We start from the raw sequence: 21117 nt of genomic DNA, 5'->3' as shown, positions 1-21117 counted from the left end.
TACAAGTACTCTTGGAAAAATTACCCCTGAGAGACAAATGAAAACTGGATAAGAGGAACCCCTGCAACAAACAACAATGCTAATTGCGGTGGAAGAGGAAGAAATTCCCTTCTGGAGAGAAAAAAACACCACCTTCACAAGTCGCAGCACTTCACGGACACCCAGGAGCAGCCCAAAGGTATGCAGCCTTCCCTGGAGGAGAGGGGAGCACTCCCACTATAGGCAGTTTTTGGACCCAGCACAACCGAGACAAGTGGCACAATATCTGACTTTGCTTGCTACTAACAACATCGGGGAGTACCCCCAGAACAGCTGGTTCACAAAGAAATTAAAGCCAGCTCTTAAAGGGCCCATGCACAAATTCACCTGTTTCAGAAAGGAACCTAAAACCACGAGAAAGGTGCACAGACCTTTGGTGAAAAGAGACTTACCTGATAGGCTCTGAGTGCATCTCGGTGAGAGGTGAGACCTCTCCAGGGACTGGGACATTGACGGTGGCCATTGTCGTGACCAGGCGTGGGCATGCTGATGCAGACGCCAGCAAGTGCCATTGGAGTTCTTCCTCTGGCCCATTAACCCAGGGTCTGCCCCACCCACTAGAGCACCAATTTAATCCAGCTCAGCCTGGGCACGCAGCCTACCCTAGGGACTGGCCCCACCCAACAACAAGCCATTGGGCAACTTATGGGCCTGCTAAGTGAACTGCCTGGATTCTCTGCAGCCTGGAGAGTGGGTCCACCTCTGTGGGTATGCACAAGGAGTGGGTGGAGAATGTGGGGTGGTGGTGGAGTGTGTGGGACTCCCACCTTGGAGAGACTGGGTCTACTTCAGGAGGTCGGGGCATGTGCAAGGGGCAGGACTGTGTTGACTGTGTGTGTGGACCTGTGGGCGGTGGGGCTTGTCAGCTGAGAAAACTTGTGCTTCTCAAACAGCCACATAGGAGATTGACCCCACCTTCCAAAGCCTGAAAGAATTGGGTGCTCCCGTGGCTGAGGCCAGCCCCACCCAGCTGCAATCCTCAGACAGCTGACAAAAGACCTAAAGACTCAAGGCATATAGCAATTGTAAGCCCCTGAGCCTAACAACCTGCCATGAGGGGACCTACTCACTTAATAGAAATACTGCAACAGGAATGGGCTATTAGACCTTGCAGCCAACTGTGCTGGGGCTCCCCACACCCGATAAAGAGACTGAAGGGCCCACAACAACTGCAAGCAGCTAAGCATTACAACAGCGGGCCAGGTGGACAGCTCAGCCTCCCTAGGCACCTACAGGAAGAGTAACCCAGCCACAACAGAAGGACATATGTAACCCACATAGGGGTCACTCCTGGAACATTCAGTACTAAGGGAAGCACACTGCTGGGCCTTGTAAGGCATCACTTCTATAAGGTCACCTCTCCAAGAGCAGGAGATGTAGCTGACATACCTAATACACAGACACAAGCACAGGGCAAGAGGCAAAATGAGGAGGCAAAGAAATGCATTCCAAGTAAGGGAACAAGACAAAACTCCAGAAAAGTAACGAAATGAAACAGAAATGAGCAACCTACCCAAAAGAGAGCTCAAACAAAGCGTGTTAACGATGCTCACTGATCTTGTGAGAAGAATAGATGCACTCAGTGAGAATGTCAACAAAGAAATGGAAGATATAAAAAAGAACCAATCAGAAATGAAGAATACAGGGGCCAGCCCCATGGCATAGTGGTTAAGTGCTCACGCTCTACTGCTGGTGGCCCCGGTTCGGATCCTCGGCGCGCACCAATGCACCACTTGCCAGGTCATGCTGCGGCAGTGTCCCATATAAAGTGGAGGAAGATAGGCACAGATGTAAGCCCAGGGCCAGTCTTCCTCGGCAAAAAAAAACAGGAGGATTGGCATGGATGCAAGCTCAGGGCTGATCTTCCACACACACACACACAAAAAAACAAAGAAATGAAGAATACAATACTGGAAATGAAAAATTCACTAGAGGGACTCAAAAGCAGAGTAGAGGATACAGAAGAACAGATCTGCGACCTAGACAAAAGATTAGAAGAAATCAACCAAGCTGAACAGATAAAAGAAAAAAGAATTAAAAAGAGTGAGGACAGTCTAAGGGACCTCTGGGACAACATCAAGCACACTAACATCATGTCATAGGCGTCCCAGAAGGAGAACAGTGAGACAAAGGGGCAGAGAATCTATTTGAAGAAATAATAACTGGAAACTTCCCTAACCCAAGGAAGGAAACAGACATCCAGGTACAGGAAGCACAGAGAGCACCAAACAAGATAAACCCAAAGAGGCCCACATCAAGACACCATCATAATTAAAATGTCAAGAATTAAAGATAAAGAGAGAATGCTAAAAGCCACAAGAGAAACACAACTTACATACAAAGGAAACCCCATAAGGCTATCAGCTGACTTCTCAGCAGAAAACCTACAGGCTAGAAGAGGCATGATATATTTAAAATGCTAAAAGGAAAAAACCTACAGCCAAGAATACTCTACCCGGCAAGGTTATCATTCAAAATGGAAGGAGAGAGAAAAAGTTTCCCAGACAAGCAAAAATTAAAGGAGTTTGTCACTAAGAAACCAGTACTACAAGAAATGCTAAAGGGATTTATTTAAGGGGAAAAGGGAAGACCATAAATAGGAAAAATTATCTATTTTGATGATAGGAGGGTAACGGATACAAACGTACAAAAAAGAGGTTAGACATGATATAACAAATACAAAATGTGGGAGGACGGGAGTTAAAGAGTAGAGCTTTCAGATAGAGGTCGCACTAAAGAGACCATCAACTTAATATAGATGGCTGTATACATAGGTTACTATATATGAACCCATGGTAATCACAAACCAGACCTATAATAAATACCCAAAAAACTAAGAAAAAGGAACCCAAACATAATACTAAAGAAAGCCATCAAACCACAAGGGAAGAGAGCAAGAGAAGAAGAAAGGAACAGAGAAGAACTACTAAAACACCAAGAAAAAAACGTTCAAAAACGGCAGTAAGTACATACTTACCAATAGCTACTTTAAACATCAATGGACTAAATCCTCCAATTAAAAGGCACAGGGTGGCTGAATGGATAAAAAAACAAGACCTATATATACGCTGCATACAAGAGACACACTTCAGACCTAATAACACTCACAAACTGAAAGTGAAGGGATGGAAAAAGATACTCCACGCAAATGGCAATGAAAAGAAAGCTGGGGTAGCAATACTCATATCAGACAAAATAGACTTTAAAACAAAAACTGTAAAAAGAGACAAAGAAGAGCACTCCATAATGATCAAGGGAACAAGCAAACAAGAGGATATAGCACTTGTAAATATCTATGCACCCAATGTAGGAGCACCTAAATATATAAAGCAATTGTTAACAGACATAAAAGGAGAAATAGACAGTAACACAATAATAGTAGGGGACTTTAACACTCCACTTCCACCAACAGATAGATCATTCAAACAGAAGATCAATAAGGAAACATTGGCCTTAAATGACACACTAGAACAGATGGACCTAGTAGATATACACAGAACATTCCATCCAAAAACCGAAGAATACACATTCTTTTCAAATGCACATGGAACATGCTCCAGGATTGATCACATAGTAGGCCACAAAACAAGTCTCCATAAATTTAAGAAGATTGAAATAATACCAAGCATCTTTTCTGACCACAATGGTATGAAACTAGAAATCAACTATGGGAAGAAAATCAGAAACGCCACAAATATGTGGAGATTAAACAAAATGCTACTGAACAACGACTGGATCAATGAAGAAATCAAAGGAGAAATCAAAAAATGCCTGGAGACAAATGAAAATGAAAATACAACATGCCAGAATTTGTGGGATACAGCAAAAGCGGTTCTAAGAGGGAAGTTTATAGCAATACAGGCCTATCTCAACAAACAAGAAAAATCTCAAATAAACAATCTAACAATGCACCTAAAGGAACCGGAAAAAGAAGAACAAGCAAAGCCCAAAATCAGCAGAAGAACGGAAATAATAAAAATCAGAGTAGAAATAAACGAAATATAGACTAAAAAAACAATAGAAAAAAATTAATAAAACCAAGATCTGGTTTTTTGAAAAGATAAATGAAATTGACAAACTTTTAGCTAGACTTACCAAGAAAAAAGGAGAGAAAGCTCAAATACGTAAAATCAGAAAGGAAAGAGGAGAAATTACAACAGACACCTCAGAAATACAGACGATTATAAGAGAATACTATGAAAAGCTATACGCCAACAAACTGGACAATCTGGAAGAAATGGATAAATTCTTAGAATAACACAACCTTCCAAAACTGAATCAGGAAGAAATAGAGAATCTGAATAGACTAATCACCAGTAAGGAGATCAAAAGAGTAATCAAAAACTTCACCAAAGATAAAAGTCAAGGACCAGATGGCTTCCCTGGTGAATTCTACCAAACATTCAAACAAAACTTAACACCTGTACTTCTCAAACTCTTCCAAAAATTGAAGAGGAGGAGAAGCTCCCTAACTCGTTCTATGAAGCCAGCATTACCCTGATAACAAAACCAGACAAGGACAACACAAAAAAAGAAAATTACAGGGGCCGGCCCCGTGGTGTGGCGGTTGGGTGCGCGCACTCCGCTGCTGGCAGCCCCGGTTCGTATCCCGGGCACGCACCAACGTGCTGCTTGTCAGGCCATGCTGTGTCAGCGTCCCACGTGGAGTGGAGGAGGATGGGCACGGATGTTGGCTCAGGGCCAGTCTTACTCAGCAACAAAAAGAGGAGGATTGGCACATGTAGGCTCAGGGCTGATTTTCCTCACCAAAAAAAAAAAAGAAAAGAAAATTACAGGTCAATATCACTGATGAACATGGATGCAAAAATCCTCAACAAAATACTAGGAAATCGCATACAACAATACATTAAAAAGATTACACACCATGATCACGTGGGATTTATTCCAGGGATGCAGGGATGGTTCAACATTCACAAATCAATCAACACGATACACCACATTAATAAAATGAAGAATAAAAATCACATGAAAATCTCAATAGATGCAGAGAAAGCATTTGACAAGATACAGCATCCATTTAGGATAAAAACTCTGAATAAAATGGGTATAGAAGGAAAGTACCTCAACATAATAAAGGCCATATATGACAAACCACAGCTAATATCATCCTCAATGGTGAAAAACTGAAAGCTATCCCTCTAAGAACAGGAGCCAGACAAGGATGCCCACTCTCACCACTCCTATTTAACATAGTAGTGGAAGTCCTAGCCAGAGCAATCAGGCAAGAAAAAGAAACGAAAGGGATCCAAATTGGAAAGGAAGAATTGAAACTGTCATTATTTGCTGATTACATGATTTTATATATAGAAAACTCTAAAGGATCCACCAAAAACCTTTTAGAAGTAATAAATGAATACGGTAAAGTTGCCAGATACAAAATCAACATACAAAAATCAGTTGCATTTCTATACACTAACAACGAAGTAGCAGAAACAGAAATTAAGAATACAATCCCATTTACAATTGCAACAAAAAGAATAAAATACCAAGGAATAAACTTAACCAAAGAGGTGAAAGATCCATACACTGAGAACTATAAAACATTGCTGAAAGAAACTGAACAAGACACAAAGAAATGGAAAGATATACTGTGCTCTTAGATTGGAATAATTAATATAGTTAGGATGTCCATGCTTCCTAAAGCAATCTGTAGATTCAACGCAATCCCTATCAAAGTTCCAACAACATTTTTCACAGAAATAGAACAAAGAATCCTAAAATTTATATGGAACAACAAAAGACCCCAAATAGCCAAAGGAATCCTGAGAAAAAAGAACAAAGCTGGAGGTATCACACTCCCTGATATCAAAATATACTACAAAGCTATAGTAACCAAAATAGCATGGTACCAGCGCAAAAACAGACACACAGATCAATGGAATAGAATCGAGAGCCCAGAAATAAACCCACACATCTATGCACAGATAATTTTTGACAAAAGAGCCAAGAACATACAATGGATAAAGGTAAGTCTCTTCAACAAATGGTGTTGGGAAAACTGGACAGCCACATGCGAGAAAATGAAAGTAGACCATCATCTTACACCATACACAAAAATTAACTCCAAATGGATTAAAGACTTGAATGTAAGACCTGAAACCATGAAACTTCTAGAAGAAAACATAGGCAATACACTCTTCAACATCGGTCTTAGCAGCATATTTTCAAGCACCATGTCTGACTGGGCAAGAGAAACAATAGAGAAAATAAACAAATAGGACTACATCAAACTCAAAATCTTCTGCAGAGCAAAGGAAACCATCAACAAAATGAAAAGACAACCTAACAATTGGCAGAAGATATTGGCAAACCATATGTCTGAGAAGGAGTTAATCTCCAAAATATATAAAGAACTCATACATCTCAACAACAAAAAAACTAACTACCCAACTAAAAAATGGGCAAAAGACCTGAACAGACATTTCTCCAAAGAAGATATACAGATGGCCAACAGGCACATGAAAAGATGTTCAACATCATTAAATATCAGGGAAAAGCAAATCAAAACTACAATGAGATATCACCTCACGCCTGTCAGAATGGCTATAATCAACAAGACAGGAAACAACAAGTGTTGGAGAGGATGTGGAGAGAAGGGAACTCTCATACACTGCTGGTAGAAACGCAAACTGGTGCAGACACTATGGAAAACAGTATGGAGCTTCCTCAAAAAATTAAGGCTAGAACTACCATACTATCCAGCTATTCCACTGCTGGGTATTTATCCAAAGAACATGAAAACACCAATGCATAAAGATACACGCACCCCTGTGTTCATTGCAGCATTATTCACAATAGCCAAGACTTGGAAGCAACCTAAGTGCCCATCAAGGGATGAATGGATGAAGAAGATGTGGTATATATACACAGTGGAATACTACTCAGCCATAAGAAACAATGAAATCCAGCCATTTGTGACAACATGGATGGATATTGTGAGGGTACTATGCTAAGCGAAATAAGTCAGAGGGAGAAGGTCAAATACCACATGATTGCATGTATAAGTAGAAGAGAAAAACAACAACAAACACATAGAAACAGAGATTGGATTGGTGGTTACCAGAGGGGAACAGGGGAGGGAGGAGGGTGAAAGGGATAATTAGGCACATGTGTATGATGATAGACTGTAATTAGTATTTGGGTGGTGAACATGAGAACATGATGTAATCTATGCAGAAATAGAAGTATAATGATGTACACCTGAAATTTATACAATGTTATAAACAAAGGTTACCACAATAAAAAATAAATAAATAAATAAATAAAAGTAAAAAAAAAGAAAGAAAAAGAAATAAAAGCTTAAAAATGGATTAAAAAGGAAGAAATGTCCATATAACGCAATTGTATGAGTTGAAAACCCAAAATAATCTGGAGATAAAATATTAGAATTAATAAATGGTAAGGTCACTGAAAACAAGTTCAATATACAAAATTTGACTATATTTCTATACACTAGCAACACTCAAATAGGGAAGAAAAATTTTCAATTACTTAAGAATAAATCTAACAAAAGAAGTACAAGACATACACATGGAAATTATACAACATTGCTGAGAAAAATTAAAGATGTAAGTAAATGGACAGAAACGCCATGTTCACGAATTGAAAATTCAAGTTAATATTAATATGACCAGTCTCCCAAATTGATCTATAGATTCGATGCAATACCAAATTTCAGCAGATTCAGGAAGGAGGGGGGTCCACAAGATGATTATCAAGTTTATACGGAAAAACAAAGGACTTAAAGTAGCCAAGGCAAATCTCGAATAATAAAAGTGGAAAACTTATATCCACAGGTATGAAGACTTTATTTATAAAGCTGCAATAATAAGGGCAGGGTGGTATTGGCATAAGGGTAGATAAAGAGACAACTGCAGTAGAAATAAGAATCTAAAAAGAGACACATACATAGACGGTCACCTGATTTTCAACAAAGACAACCACTGCAATTTTCTTGGGAATGAATGGTCTTTTCAATAAATGGTATTGTGGCAACCGGATACCCATAGCTCATACCAAAAAAAAAAAGATAAACACATATATGTATATTTGTAGTAATTCAAAATGGATCATAGACTTGAATGTGAAGGCTTCAACAATTCAAGCTTTTAGAAGAAAACACAGGAGAATTCCTTTACAACTTTGAGCTAAGCAAAGATTTTTTTAAACAGGACAAAAAGAGCACTAACCATTAAAGAAAAGACTGATCAATTGGACTTAATTAAAATTCAAAACAAGCCTCAGACTCAAAGAAGATATTTGCAGTACATATATCTGACAAAGGACTCATACCTAGAACATATAAAGAATTGCCACAAGTTAATACAGCAGAGACAAACTATCACTTTTTTTAACAAACAAGACTGGAACAGGCACTTCAAAAAAATGATATCAAAATAGTCAGAAACATGAAAAGATGCTCAACATCAACAGTCATCAGAGAAGTGCAAATTAAAACCACAATGAGATATCACTATACTCACCCACTGAATACTAAAAAAGAAAAATCAAAATAAAGGAAAACCTCACAATACCAAATGCTGACAAGGCTATGGTGCAAGAGGACCTCTCATATATGGCTGGCAGGAGTGTCAAGCAGTGCAACTACTCTGTCAAACCGTTTTGCAGAAATCGATCAAAGCCAAACACATATACATGCTATGACCCATGAATTCCATTCCCAGGTTTATATCCCTCAGAATCAAGTGCACATGGGGGATCAGCCCCGTGGCTTAGCGGTTAAGTGCACGCGCTCCGCTACTGGCAGCCCAGGTTCGGATCCCAGGCGCGCGCTGACACACCACTTGTCCGGCCATGCTGAGGCAGCGTCCCACATACAGCAACTAGAAGGATGTGCAACTATGACATACAACTATCTACTGGGGCTTTGGGGAGAAAAAGGAGGAGGACTAGCAATAGATGTTACCTCAGGGCCGGTCTTCTTCAGCAAAAAGAGGAGGAGTGGCATGGATGTTAGCTCAGGGCTGATCTTCCTCCCAAAAAAAAAAAAAAAATCGAGTGCACACATACACGTATACCAAAAGACATGTATAAAAGCAAGAATTAGAAACAGCCCAAACATCCATCCAGAGCAGAATGGATAAACTGTGGTATATTCATACAATGGGAAGAAAACCAAACTACTGCTACACATGAATGATTTCACAGACATAATGTTGAGTAAAAGAAGTCAGACACAAAAGAATATATAATGCATGATTCTATTTAGATGAAGTTTAAAATAAGACAAAACTAATAAATAATAATAGAAGTCAAAATAGTGGTTACCCTTGAGTGAGGGTGGGCAAGTGTGGTTTAGGAAAGAACACAAGGAAGCCTTCTACAGTGCAGAAAATGCCCCTTACCTGGATCTGCGTGATAGCTATCCAGACGCACAGCATATGAAAAATTCATCAAGTTGTACCCTTAGGATTTGTGCACTTTACCTCAATTTCCAAAAAAAGAAAGAAATATTAACAACTTGCATGTAATAAGATTTGATCACTGACTGGATGTGTAGGTAGCAGGTAAAGGATAGTACTTAGAATAAATGCCAGGTTTGTCACCTGGATGATGGGCTGGGTAGTGATAACATTTGATCATCACACATCACGGAAATAAAGAATAAGGGTGGGGTGCTGTTAATAACAACTTTCCTTTCGGATCTGTAGAGTTTGGAGGGCCTTTAGAAGAGCTATACAGAGATGTTCAGCAGAGAGCTGGCCTTTAGGATCTAAGGTAAGGGAGTGGGCTGGGCTGGAGAGCCAGATTCAAGCATCCAGGCAAACGGTACATCCCCAGAGAGGAGAGGAGACCAGTCAGCAAGACCAGGAGAGTGAGGACAATAGGAGATCAATAATGGACACCCTGGGAGAAGCAAAAATAAGAGGGAAGAAGAGGAAAAAGACTCCATTGAGAAAACAGAAAAGAAATAATCACAGAGGGAGGAACAGATCAGAAACCAACTGAGAAGACTTTCTAGGAGAGACTGGCCATGAGCATCAACTGGACAGAATGCTCAATTAAGGCAAGTACTAAAGTATCCATGACATTTGCCATAATAAGGTCACTGATGTAGCTTAAAAGACAGTGAGGCAAGTGGTGTGGTTTGAAATGTGAAAGGGAAATGGAGAAACATTTGCCAGAAAATACAACTTTAACCTATCTGCTACACAATCTATACGTAATATTAAAGGAGACATCTGAAGGTAATACAATCCATTCTTTCTTGCAGATATCCCACGTTCTATGCCTGGATCAAGCAGGACCAACAGAAAGAGGTTCATGGGACCACAGTGTTTCAGCCCCTAGAAACCTGTATTGACTGAGTTCTCTTTAGCACAAAGTGTCCTGCTTCCCCTAAGGAACGATTACAAGCAGCAGGCTGCACTGGTTTCCAGTAGTCACTGAAAGACAATTTATTATGTTATCTACAGAAGACCAGGAAAGGAACACTGTTTAGAATTCTTAAGGTATCATGAGGAGTTAGCATGAAGACTTCTTTAAGGGCCAATGCAAATCACATAACAGAGAATGTTTGCATTTTTGCTATGAACATCAGAAAAACCAGACAAATTTGCCTAGTAGCACAGTATATCATAGTAATAGCATAGAACCTGCATATTTCTGCATCTCACTTTGCCCGATACTGATGTGCTCCTGTATATTTTCCCTGAAGTTGATTTCATCTATTCCTATATTTCCATTCTAACCTATTGACCCTTAACAGCCTCAGACAAGACATTGTAAACAAAGTAGGGAAAAAAACAATAAATAACTCACCTGAGATTTGCTCATTTTCTGTGGATCTAGGAAACGTGTAGAGAATTACAAAGGCGGAACTGGGGAAGAAGAAAGAAAGAATGGATCACAAGAGATCTGACCTGCCTTGCACCTCTTGATTCTCCTGCCTCTAAAGCCCCACTTGGTAGCTGGATAAAATGTCCTTCTGTAGGAGAACATCCTTTGGTCCTTAACCACCTTGGCAGTTGTTTCTCAGTCTTTTGATAGAAATTGGTTTTGACTTAACTGTCTGAAAATCTGACTATGCGCTAAGCCACTAATGAATAGGATGACCCAGACCTTCACCTTCTCGGGCTCAGTGGTTTCCATCTTTCATGCTAGACAGAAATGGGTAATCCAGGAAGCTTTTTCCTGCATTACTTTCTAAGTCTGCAAAGTCAGGATGGAGGAAGCACTCACATCTCTCAATGCTGCATGTGGTAAGGGGCATGGTGTGAGGGCCCCAGGATCTGGAAAGAGTGAAGAATTTGAAAGAAGTCAAAAGCTGTTAGGGAGGTCTGAGATAGAATTTTCTTAGTAGTAGGCGAATTTCCCCCAGACTATGCTCTCAAACCCTCAAATGAAGTGACATTTCCTGGGCAGACTTGCCCCTTGCCTTAGCCCCAGCTCACCTCTCCTGAAACTTGGTTCAAACCTCAGGTTGTCACAGCTTGAAGGGTCGCTTGCAGAGCACAAGGATCGTATTGCTAACAGCTATGCAAATCCAGGGTCTGCTCTTTCTTGGTCTCCCTCCTCCTCTGCTCTGCAGCCCTGGTGGGAGGTCTCCATTAAGATGGGCCATCTTCCAGGTGGGATTCCTCTTTACCTCACAAGATCTGCTTTGTTCCTATGACCCAGGACCTGTACCTAGGGGAAAAAATCATTTTAGTTGTAACCTACATGATGTCCCCAAATCTTGGAACTCCCTGTGCCCCACAATTTCGGGCCGGTCTTTCAAAGAACTCAAATCAGAAGCACTGAGGACACACAGGCTGGACAGTTCAGATCAGGCCCAGAACTAACCATCATGAAATGTGACCCAAGAGCCCTGAAGAGACACCAAGAATCCCAGAAATACGAGGGCCCCGTGATAAAAGAGTTCACATTATACTTAACGGCGATGTCCCTTGGCTCAGGGCTGGGACAGATACAGGGGCTGGGACGGATATAACGATGGATTTAGGCAGAATCGTTTTTTTATAAAGCAGGCAGATGTGGATGTGCCTCTCAGCGCCGTCTCCCACGGGCTGTGTGGTCTGGAAGCGCTCGCCGGCCAGCGCCTCCGTTTCCTAATCTGTCAGAACGGGAAGGGAGGACTCTCCGCAATCTTCACTGAGTGAGCGGCAGCCCCAAAACTGCAGCCGCCAACACTACTGCCACCTTTCTGGGAACCCCCAGGCGCCGGTCCAGGCACAACGGCCAGGCCCGGTAAGACCTACAGCGCCCGCTCCAGCTGTCTGAGACCCGAGCGACGTCCGTCTCCACTCCGGCCGCGCCCAGACGTAGGCCGCGCGCCTGGCGGCGCAGGCGCCAGAGCTCTGGTCCTCGGCTCCTGCGCCGCGCGTGCCGCAGACCTGAACGGGCGTTTCCCATCAGGCTCTGCGGCAAGAGCCCCGCCCCGGAGCGGGCGGTGGGGCCCGAGCCTCGCAGGCTGGAGCGAGGGAGGGGAGGGGAGGGCTTCTTTGCGAGCTCAGACCCTGATGCAGGCGAAAGAGCGGAGAGGAAACCGGCAGTGCAAACATTTAAAAAGAACGCGAGCCCCGTGACCTCAGGGCTTCTCCCAGGAAGGTAAAACAGCTTAGTGCTGGTGGCGTTGGCAGTAGTAGTAATGATGATAACGTGTCGCCAGTTTCTCAAAATTAATTGGAATACACAAAAACTGTAGACGATTAAGATTACAGTATCCCCCCTTATCCTCGGTTTCTCTTTCTGCAGTTTCCGTTACCTGTGGTCAGCTGAGGTCTAAAACTATTCAATGGAAAATTCCAGAAACAAGCACTTAATAAGTTTTGAATTGCGTGCTGTTCTGAGTAGTATGATGAGATGTCGCGCCATCCCGCTCTGTACCGCCAGGAACGTGAATCATTCTTTTGTCTGTATCCACGCTGTAGATGCTACCTGCGGTTAGTCACTTAGTGGCCGCCTGGGTTATAAGATCAACCGTTGTGTATTACACAGTGTTTGTGTTCAAGTCATCATTAATTTCCTTAGTAATGGCTCCAAAGTGCACGAGTAGTGATGCTGGCAATTAGAAGTTATTGTTGTTAATCTCATACTGTGCATAATTTATAAATTAAACTTTATCAGAGGTATGTATGTATAAGAAAAAACCGAGTATATATAGGGTTCAGTACTATTCGTGGTTTCAAGCATCCCATGGGGATCTTGGAACCTATAGCCGCAAATAGGGGGCGGGGTTGGGGGGGGGTAACTATTGTACACACAAACTAAAAGAAAAGGACTGTCGCACAGCCTCATCTCCCTTACATGACTGTGCACAACGTTCTGACATTTTTTAAAAATCGGATTTTAAGGGCATAACTATTAGAGATTAGAGCGTGTTTTCAGTAAAAAATGTAAATATTTTCTTGGTCAGTATATTTCCCAGCTCTTCCTTATTGAAAATTTCAAACAAATAGAAAATTTGAAAGAATTCAATGAGCACACATACATCACCTAGAGTCAACAGCTGTTAATATTTTGCCATATTTTCTTTATCTAGATGCGTAATTATTTGTGATCACATTTCAGCCCTAAATCTGTCATCATGTATCTTCTAAGATTAAGGACATACTCTTGCATAATCACAATACCATTATCACACCTATAAAAATTAACAGTAAATCCATGAATAGTATCTAATATCAAGTCCATATTCAAATTTCCCCAGTTGTCCCAAGAACATCTGTTATAGAGGTTTCATTAAGTTTTTTGAAGCTTTTTTTTTTTAAACCAGGATTCAATGAAACCCACATATTATAATACATAGTAGTGATGTGAGGAAATGTGTAAGTGAAGACATGACAAGATTCACTTCCTCAATGATCAAGTACTAATTTTCCCTTTGGAATAAGTGTAGAGAGTGTATTGTCAAAGAGCATAAATCTACAAATAGGATAGAAAAATTTTAATTCTGCTTCATATTTTCTGAGCATTTCAAACTGTTCTCTCCCAATTTAACTGCACCATGTATCAAAATCAAATTTTATTAAAAATAAAAATTCTATCCCAGAGTTATCAATTTTCAGGCATGTTTTACAGCACAAGCATTAACAGCTCTCCTAAATGAATAATTGGGCTGGTTGGTTAAAAAAAAGATTTTTAATTTCAACAACACTGAATATTAAAATAGCAGCAAAGTCAGCAGATATTTCCAAAAATTTTGAAGCATGCACACATTTATAGGAGACTGACATGTGATAGAGTTAAATTTTATGTGTTAGTTAAAGGGGACCATGTATAGTAATACCAAATACTGCCCTCAATTTGCTGTTTGAGAGTTTTGAATTCTGTGATTTCCAAATAATTTTTTAAAATATTAAGAGAATTGCATTATTTCAAACTTTGTGCATAATATACAACTTTCAAATATTTATTCACATTATTTTAAATTTGCTCAGTTTACATTCCCGTAAAATGTAGCAGCACTGTACTCGACAGGCAATCCTTTGCATGGTTCGAACATGCATGAATTTCAGTCACCATGGTTTAGTTAAATAACACCAGATTCAAAGTTCAGTTACCACTTTATATTAACTGTGAGTAATCACATCAAGTACAAACTTGGCTGCTAGCTCTTCAGTCTACAAATCACTGCATTAATAATGAATATGCATCATGATCAATGACCAGTCACATCACTTCTTTCAAAGTATATTGGTGATTAGTCACTACAAATCTGTTCTTCAATTCATGCAAAGACAACACAGTTGTACTTGTGTGGGCTCTTTGTCTCCCAGTGATAAACTGTTGTGGTTACTAAGAATTGCAGAGCTCTTGGCACATGACTCCATCTAAATCTCTGCAGAGAGACAGCTGTGGGGAAAGAGGGAGAATATCCCCCTCTGCCCCTTCCCTTAAGGTTCTTATGGCTGGCCAAATAATTAACAAGACAGGTTAGCAGGAGAAAATAATACCAAGTTTAATAACATGTATACATGGGAGAAACTCAGAAATGAGCAACTCGTCTCTCTGTCTAAGCTGCTTGCTTAAGTATTGTAGCTAAAGGCGAGGAAGGTGTTGGGGGTGGGTAGTGGTCTGGGACTTCAGAGGGCAGGAAGACAATTCTTTTCAGGGTCGTCTATAGATAACGTGGTCAGGAAGAGATAGAGTTTTTTGATAAATGGGGCTTGGTGCCCCTCCCATTGTAACATCTATTTTACATTATCATTACAGCCATCATGATAGAAAATCTGTTCCAGGAAGGAGCCACCGCGTCAAATTCTTTAGGCAGTTAGTGGGGGAGGTCAAATGTCCCTCAGAGAAAACAATCAAGGTAAAGAGATATACTTCAGGGTGGCCAAATCTTGATCTCCCACACAGCCAAACTCTAGCATGGCTTCTAAGCAGCATAAGGCCATGTTGCAAGGATGACTCCCTGACCATCACCCCCCCAAACACACACACACACCATTAAAGTGCCTGCCTGAGAAAACTTAACACTGCCAGGAGCCTTTACTATTAGTTCCAGCCAACACCTGACAATAGGCCCCTGACCTCCCTTTCTTAGAGCATTTACTAAAAAGAATTTACAATTATGAATCCTTCCTCTATCCCTCTGAGATGTATATGTATCTCCTACAACTCAGAAATGTCTCTCTCAAGGACCTGAAAGCCACTCCTTTATAATGTAATCATCAGAAAAGATACGGCCTCTGTCTCCCAGTCTCTGTGGGATAGAATCCTAACTTTAATAATTGCAGACACAGCTGGCAAACAGCTGTCCTAATTGCATTTACACTCAACCCTTTGTAATATATCACTTCTCTGACTCTACTTGAACTGCCACTTGGTCCCCCATTCTCCTTTTAAAATGTCCAGTCACCTCTGCACAAATCAGAGTGGAGCTCAGCTCCTTCCCCTACTGTTAGCAGTTACTGAATAAACTCTGTTTTCACCACTTTAGCTGATGTCCAGCTGTGTTTATCTTTGACATTACCCTGAAGAAATGAGACTCTCCATCCAAAATTTGGTTTGGATATCAAAATTGATGACACTCCACATGCACAAAGAGGATATGAAAAGGTTTATTACTCACATAATGAGGCTTTCTGGAGTGAAAAGGGATGGCTCCCAAGCAGGTCCATAAATGGCTTAAGAGAGCAGGGAAGAGACTGGCTTAGGGGTCTTACTGTGGTTAAGTGGTGGGGCTGAAGAGTGGGCTCCAGTGTACATGCAAGGGCTTGTGTGGCTTGAGCTTCCCTCCAGAGCCCAAGGAGGGAGCACCTGGGCTTTCATATCAGCTTGCCCAGATGTGGGGCAGAAGGGGAAGGAAGACTGGTGGAGCTGAAAGCTGTCATCAGTCAAACACTAAATATGGAGTCAGACTCTCTATTACACAAACTCATGTTACATTTTACAAAAAAATGGATAATTAAGAGGGAATTGGCCAACAAAGATGAAATTGCAGCAAAGAAAGCAAAAATGATAATGCTGGAAGTGAAATTCAAATTAAATATAAATGGAGTTACAGAATAAATAGCCAACAGGAGGAATGTTGACACTGCCACCATTCAAGAGGCTCTAGATTTGCAGCCAGAGGGACTTGTTGAAGGGGAACTCATCGACATAGATGAGGGAAGTGTCAAAAAAGATGAAGATGTCCCAAAGGAAGTGATGCTGTTTCTCTGCGGTATTTTCTAAGCCACTATGTTAGCCTTCTGTCATACGGTCTACTTAATATGTTGATGTCCAGAACTTCAGAAGGTATTCAGCAAACTGCTTCTGCACATATGAAAATAGTGGGACCATTGTCTCTTTCCAATTCACTTCTCTTAGAAACTGTCTGAGTCACAAATTTTGCAGGCAGTTTCTTAGTTATCTATGCTGCATAACAAATTATCCATAATTTAGTGGCTTAAAACAACAAATATTTATTATCTCACACCATTTCTGCCAGTCAGGAGCAGCTTATCCGGGCGGTTCTGGCTCAGGGTCTCTCTTGAGGTTGCACTTCAACTCTCAGCTCAGGTGCAGTCAACTGAAGGCTTGGCCCAGGCTGGAGGATCTGCTTCCAGGATGGCCCACTCACATGGCTGTTGGCATATGCCTCAATTCCTTGCCATGTGGGCATTTCAACATGGCAACTGGCTTCCCTCAGCGCAAGCAGTCCAAGAGACAGAGTCAGAAGCCATGGTGTCCTTTATAACATTGCCTCAGAAGTGACAGGCCACCACTCCTGCCCCATCCTATCGATTGCACAGGTGACCCTTATACAACGTGGTAGGGGACTATAGAAGGATGTAAACACCAGGGGACGGGATCACTGAGGGTGACAATTCACTCAAAAGGGAGATGACAGTGGCGGTAGAGCCCCATGTGCTTGTGCGTGTGCGTGTGTGTGTGTGTGGTTCTTTGCACCCATCCATACTTCTTTTCTAGATGTTTTTCTGCAGTTTTCTTTCATTTTTCGACTCTCTTTCCCTGTATTCTGGCTTTCCTCTTTATAGTTTAAAAAATGGTTCACGTTTTTTATAGTTGAGCGTATTTTACACAAGTTCAAGTTCCAGGTTTGGTGAGTTTTCTTAATTTTTGTTCCTCTCCCAGTGTGAGGCTTGCAGGCTTTGTAAGAGATTGAATCAGGGAATTCTGCTTTTGGACTTGTGGAGAGAGGTACTGACACGTCACTGCTGGCAAAAGGCATATGTGAGGATGGAGGGAGGAATTACTTGTCCCCGTCACAGGATGGGAGGCCACATGCTCCCTGTCTTCTGCTCTTAGAGGTCCTCTAAGGGACTACGTTTTGGCTGGACAGCTGACTGGTAAACATAGATATTACTGCCTGACGCCATAAAGAAGCCCATGTTTTCTATTATCTGAGACTAAAGTCCTCCAGTATATATTTAAGCAAATATTTAAAGTGGGAGGCTATGGTCCCTAGTCATCTATAACCTGCTTCTACTGATGATATGTATATTTCAGACACTATCTAGATGCCTAGCCCTGAATATGACTGAAGAAGATCAAGTTTAGAACCAAGAAAGCCAGTCAGGAGGCCATCGCAATAATTCATGTACAAAATGATGGTGCTGGCTGGGGTCGTATTAGCAGAGACAGAAAGAAATGGTCAAAATCTTGATATATTTTAGAGTACAGCTGATAGGATTTTCTGATAGAGTGTAAGAGGTGTGAGAGAACAAGAGAAGTCAAAAAATGACTGATATTTTGGGCCTGATAAATTGAGCAGATGGAATTGTCACTATTATGGGGAAAAGTCAAGAGGAACAACAGGTTGATGGGAAAACACCAGATCTTGTGCTGGAATGTAGAGATTTTAAGATGCCTATGTAACCAACATGCAAGGCTGTGCAAATGGCTGGATATTTGAGTTCTGGATATCAGGGTAGGGGTCTGGATTGGCGATCTCAGTTTGAAACTTTTAGGGATACAGATGTTATTTAATGCCTTGTAATTGAATAAGACGACCTAAGTAAACAGTGAGACAGAAAAGAGTAAAAGGTCCAAGCATGTGCCCTGCTCTAAAGGTTTGGTTACCTGCTAAAAATAGGATGGCATGAACACTTTTGAGAACGAAAATGAGCACGACTAATCATTAAGCCTCGATAACAGGAGTAGATTGAGACTATCCTTCTCACACCAATAGGGATGGCCTCCTTGCTGACAGGTCGGGAGCACATATTGAATGTTGGAATAATTGATGTCTGAAATAAGTATAAAATGAGTAGTCTGGAAGAAGGGAAGATTAACTATAGACAAATGGTATGACTGCTGAACACATGAAAAAATTCTGTAGGTTAGTTGTTCATGAATTTGAAAACAGAATGACAGTGTGTTCACCCAAGTTCAGCTACATGGGTGGAGGTGCACAATAGGCAAAGTTAGCCAGGTTTGGGTTTGTCCAAATGATAAAGCAAGAATGGAGGGATCGGGGCCGGCCCCGTGGTGTAGTGGTTAAGTGCATGCGCTCTGCTGCTGGTGGCCCAGGTTCGGATCCTGGGTGTGCACCGATGCACTGCTTGTCAGGCCATGCTGTGACGGCATCCCATATAAGATGGAGGAAGATAGGCACAGATGTTAGCCCAGGGCCAGTCTTCCTCAGCAAAAAGAGGAGGATTGGCATGGATGGTAGCTCAGGGCTGAATCTTTCTCACAAAAAAAAAAAAAAAAGAATGGAGGGATCAGTAATGATTGAGCATCAACATTAAACTGCACAAGTAGGGAAGGGGGACATCACTGGGTGAGGGGCAGCTAAAAACAACAAGGTCTCAGACATGATCATGACAATGAGCAGTACACACAAGGTGAAGAATAAGATCATTGTAGAAGAGGAGTCAAAGGGATGAGCAACCAGTGTGTGGGTCTTGTCATCTATATGGATACTGAAATTACAGTTCTGACGTGGGTAGCTGGAGAGAGTGAGCCAGTAAGCCCAAAGTTTTCAAAGAATGAGAAATGACCAAAGACCAACTCTGTGCTTCTCAAAGACTCCTTCACAACTTGACAAACTGACTTTAAAAAAATCTATTATATCTAGGCTTCTCTCAATTCAGGGTTTCTCTTTCAACTCCAGAGTTCTTTATCATACCAGCTGCATCTCTTCCAGCTCCATGCCTTTCTGAGTGTCCAGCTTAACCATAATACAGAATAACAAAAGACTCTCTGAACTAGAGCATAATATTTTCTACGTTTGTAACTTTCCTGCTGGCTTCAAACATCTGGTGAAAGTAGGGCAGTTTGTCCTTCATGCACCTTGTGGTCATGACTTTTCCATATCTAAGGAGATGGGAGTGGGCCACTGGATTTCAAGAGATTTGTTGGAATATTTTCATTGTGAATACATACTTTTCATAGGTTTGAGACTAAAGACCTATCATGAATATCACCAGCCCCTGTCAAACTCTCTAGATCTCTCAGGTCTAGACAATTTCATATTGATCAACGTCATAACTGACCACTGTACTTGAATAATATTTGTTACTCGCCATTCAATGAACAGAGTAAGAACATATCTAATTAAGAATAAATAGAAGGGACAGTTCTTTCTTACAAAATAGTTCCAACTAATAAAGGTAGAAGGAATGAAGGGAATGCAAAAACACCACTGAGCAAATAGACAAGATCCACCAATGGATACTAACTAAAATTAGTGGAGAAAAGTTTGAGAAACACTATATGCAGAGTCTCAAAGTTATCTCCCCACAAGAAAAGTATTCCTTACAACGGGAAGAATAGTAACTTTACAGTGGAAAAACCCAGAAGACACCACCTTAATAAAGTGAACAAAATTAATACCACCAGTACTAAAACAGAAAGATATCAATGATGCATTAAGAAAAACACATTACTTCTGTGGTATTTTTGCCAAAATGCATAATCCCAATCTAATTATGAGAAAACATTAGACAAATTCAAATTGAGAAACATTCTATAAAATAACTGACCAGTACTCATCAAAAGTGTCAAGGTAATGAAAAGCAAGACTAAGGAAGTGTCAGACTAGAAAGACTAAGAAAACAAAACAACTAAATGCAATGTAGGATCCTGGACTGAATCCAAATCAGAAAAATGAAATTAAGGGGAAAATTGATGGGATGTGAATAAAGTTTAGTTAATGTATGGTACCAATGTTAGTATCCTGCTTTCTTTTGTTCTGTAAGTTGTTAACATTAGGGGAGGCTGAGTGAAGGGTATACATGAACTCTCTATACTAACTTTTCAACTTTTCTGTAAGTTTAAAATTATTTCACTTAACATCACTAATCATTAGGGAAATGCAAATCAAAACCACAATTAGATACTACTACACATCCATTAGGATGGCTATTATTTAAAAAAAACAAAAAACAGAAAATAACAAGTGTTGGTGAGGATGTGGAGAAATTGGAACCCTTGTGCATTGCTGGTGGAAATGTAATACAATGCAGCCACTATGGAAAACAGTATGGCAGTTCTCCCCAAAATTAAAAACAGAACTACCATATGATCCAGCAGTACCCCTTCGGGGTATATACCCAAAAGAATTGAAAACAGGGACTCAGATATTTGTACACTAATGTTCATAGCAGTATTATTAACAAAAAGTGGAAGCAACCCAAG

The 21117-nt window shown here is 40.9% G+C and overlaps 1 protein-coding gene across 9 annotated transcripts in view; it reads right to left on the bottom strand.

Moving 5' to 3' along the window:
* The window catches only part of LOC131406975 (putative zinc finger protein 487), a 33074-nt gene extending 20690 nt beyond the window's left edge, over positions 1 to 12384 (bottom strand). For 3 of the 9 annotated variants that reach the window (XM_058542924.1, XM_058542922.1, XM_058542923.1), the window contains exons 1-3: positions 12282 to 12384; positions 11475 to 11709; positions 10843 to 10901 (exon numbers count right to left, since the gene is read on the bottom strand). The gene's annotated coding sequence lies outside the window, so the exon portion shown is untranslated. Of the gene's footprint in view, positions 1 to 4660; positions 4802 to 9425; positions 9507 to 10842; positions 10902 to 11474; positions 11710 to 11865; positions 11987 to 12281 lie in introns of those variants that run through there. The other 6 variants (XR_009220415.1, XR_009220416.1, XR_009220412.1 and 3 more) reach the window with 5 other exon arrangements.
* Positions 12385 to 21117: the final 8733 nt, after the last annotated feature.

Source organism: Diceros bicornis, chromosome 6 (genome assembly GCF_020826845.1).
Source record: "Diceros bicornis minor isolate mBicDic1 chromosome 6, mDicBic1.mat.cur, whole genome shotgun sequence".
Taxonomy (NCBI): Eukaryota; Metazoa; Chordata; class Mammalia; order Perissodactyla; family Rhinocerotidae; genus Diceros; species Diceros bicornis.
Note: the sequence above shows the minus strand (reverse complement) of the source record. Positions and strands in the feature narration are given on the sequence as shown.